Below are 3,375 nucleotides of genomic sequence, written 5' to 3'. Positions count from 1 at the left end.
TCTTGCGGCACATTAAGTAAATGTATTTGTATCTTGAATAGTTGTCTATAAAATAGATGAAATATTTGATACTACCTCTTGTCTGGATAGTCATAGGATCGCACAAATCAGAATGAATCAATTCCAATGTATCTTTGGCTCCATACCCCTTATACTTAAAAGCTTCTCGATTATTTTTCTTTCTAAGTAAGACTCGCAGGTTAGAAAGATTTCTACTACCAATGAACCCAAAAGTTCATCAGCTACCAATAAATCCTACTCAAGTTAATATAACCTAACCTTAGATGCCAAAGATATAATTGGTTCATTTTCGAAGGTTGCTTTCTCTTAAAGTTAGAAGATGTGTTACTAATTTCCATTTGTTGCATCGTGAGAGTTATTGGATTTATAAATTGTCAACCAACGTACTAGAACAGATAACTTCCCTCTTTTTTAAAAGAGGCAGAATATCAAGAATAGTTTAGAAACTGAAAAATAGTTCTTTCTAAACTTGGTACGTAAAGACAATTACTCAAAATCCATGTTTTATTCTTATCAAAGGATAAACATCTCCCACTGCAACAGCTGCCACTTTTACAGCAGTGCCCATGTGGACGGTGTTTTTATTTTCATTTAGTTGTCGGGTTTCCTGGAACCCTGCAATGAATTGTGGACATGATTAATGACATCTGTATCTACACTCCAGGTTCTGGTAGATAACACCACTAAACATGTTTCAATTAATGAATTAAATACACCTATATTGTTCTTAGTTCTAAGAAGACAGTCTACCTTAATGTCCAAGTCCTATTTTCAATCATTACAATTAGGACTACTAAGTCTTTTCTATAGTATAACAACTAGGGAATTGACAAACATTTTAAATCCTAAGAATCACAAAAATGTTTGGTCAAGATCAATTCTTTAAAATCCCCATGAATTTTGTATGCCACGATAGTGTGGACGTATACAAAATCAAAGAGGAGATTTTATCCATTAATTTTATTATCTCGTCAACTTTACTTTATGACGAATAAAATTAATAGTTGATCTGTCTTTGATCAAATATTTGGTCAAAACTTTTTGAATTTAAAATAACATTGATTCCTCATACAATATTATTTAAATTCACCAACACCTCAAATACCGTGAATTTTACATGCCACGATAGTGTGGACGTATACAAAATTTAAACATTTGTAAGAGGAGGGTTTTACCCATTAATTATCTTGTCAATAAATCTTTATGACAAAATAAAATTACCTCAAACACCGTGAATTTTGTATGTCACGATAGTGTGGACGTATACAAAATCAAACATTTGTAAGAGGAGTTTTTAATTTTATTATCTTGTCAACCTATTTATTTGACAAATTAATAGTTGGTTTTCTTCGGTCACACAAATAATAGCAGTGATTCCGATGGGGAGGATACTATTAGACGTACCTAAGTGTATATCATTACTTGATACTAAGTCCATTAATAAGATTGTGCCCCTTCCGATGGGGAAGATCACACGCTCTTAATTAACTTCCTATAGTCATCCAAAATGGAAGTTTAAGCTAGTGATCCGCAAACAAGCTCATCCGATATGGAGGAAGGCACTCAGAGCCAACGCGCAAGCTTGTTGCATCACTTATAAACCAGCAATGGAGACCGTGGAATTTATTTAAAAAATAAATCCCTCTCCCACTTAGTTATTTAAGGTGAGGAATTTTGACTATGCTAGCCTACTTAGCATGCATACTAACAAGCACACACAACACAACATAAAAAGCAATAAATAGAAAAACTATTTTTCAACTATTATGACTTTTATCTATTGCTGTCATCCGTGTGTCGCCAACCCTAGCTACTGTCATCTTTGACCACCGCCACCGGGTCTAGTTGTCGCATCCATCTTGTTCCTTGTTCCGCTGTGCCTCTGGTCCTCAAAGGTTCCACGCCTTGCAAGATTCGATTCGCGACATAAATAGAATTTTATATTTTTCGATCCTATATTCCTCGAAGGAATGTACATGTAAACTAAATCGAACATAAAATAAAATTTACATCCATCGATCCTATATTCCATAAAAGGAATGTACATGTAACTAGATCAAAAAATAAAATCCTAATAAAACTAAATACAGCTCCTGTTGTATTTTATAATACAATCATGCACACACAATAAAATGCCCTTGACATGTCCAAGGGTCCAATCACACACACAATATCTATAAGCCATAATAGTTGGATCCTGCATCCACAAAGTTAGCACATCCTACTATTATCCTACCTAAATTATGTATGACATGTGTATAATTAAACTAATACCAAATACACAGAGGGAGAACCCTAGCTCTGATACCAATTGTTGGTTGCTACTCGGAAAACCTATCGGTTCCACTGTACAAAAATTTTGTACAAAGGTCTGAACCTTTTCCTAGCTACCATGTGTTCTTTTAAATTAAATTTGGATCGCCTGCGGAACTTAACACGTTTGATCCTAAGTTTAATTTATTTGTTCTTTTAGGTTTAGACTTGGATCTCCTGCAGAACTTAACACATTCGATCCAAATCACCTAGGTCACAAAGTTGATTAAATATTAATTTCCAAATTTGGCTTCCAGGACTGCATGGCGAGGCATATGACCTTCTTGGATATGGGAGCAACCACCACCACTTAGACAAAGCCTCTTAAGGAAAGTTAATATTTAATTTCCTTAAATAACTCTAGGTTAACCAAAAAGAACAATTGAAGCACAAGTTCGAAAAGAAAACAAAAGAACACAACATTGAAAACTAATTCGAAACCTAGAATCACATGCCTCTTGTATTTGGTATTTTTACAAAGAAATAAAACTAGTATGATGCGGAAAATAATTACTAGTTATACCTTTCTTTGTGAACTTTTAATGACCTTTTGATCTTCTACCGTATTCCTCTTCTAACCTTGGACATTGTGTGGGCAATGATCTTCCGAGATGAGAACCACCAAGGCACCTTCTTCTTCCTTCCTTCAAGTTTCGGCCAAGCAAAAACTTCCAAAGGATGAAGAGCTTTTTCCACCAACCAAGCTCCAAGGGATGCAAGAAACAAGCCTCCTTTCTCTCCTTTTCTCCAAGCTAGATCCGGCCACTTCTATGTCTCCAAGAGGTGATGAAGTCTCGGCCACAAGAAGGAGAAGAGAGAAGGGGAAGGGGAACCTCTAGGGGACGGCCACACCTAGGAAGAAAAGAGAGGAAGAAAAAGAAGAGAGTCGTTAGCCATTAAGGCACCTCTACCCCTTCTTTTATAATCCTTGGTCTTGACAAATAAGGAAATTTTAATAAAAACTTCCTTAATTCTTTTGCCAAGAAAAAGAAAAATTAATTAATTAAAATCAATTTTCTTTTTCAAATTTTCTTGGCCGGC

Source organism: Zingiber officinale, chromosome 7A (assembly GCF_018446385.1).
Source record: "Zingiber officinale cultivar Zhangliang chromosome 7A, Zo_v1.1, whole genome shotgun sequence".
NCBI lineage: Eukaryota > Viridiplantae > Streptophyta > Magnoliopsida > Zingiberales > Zingiberaceae > Zingiber > Zingiber officinale.
This window is presented reverse-complemented; position numbering follows the sequence as displayed.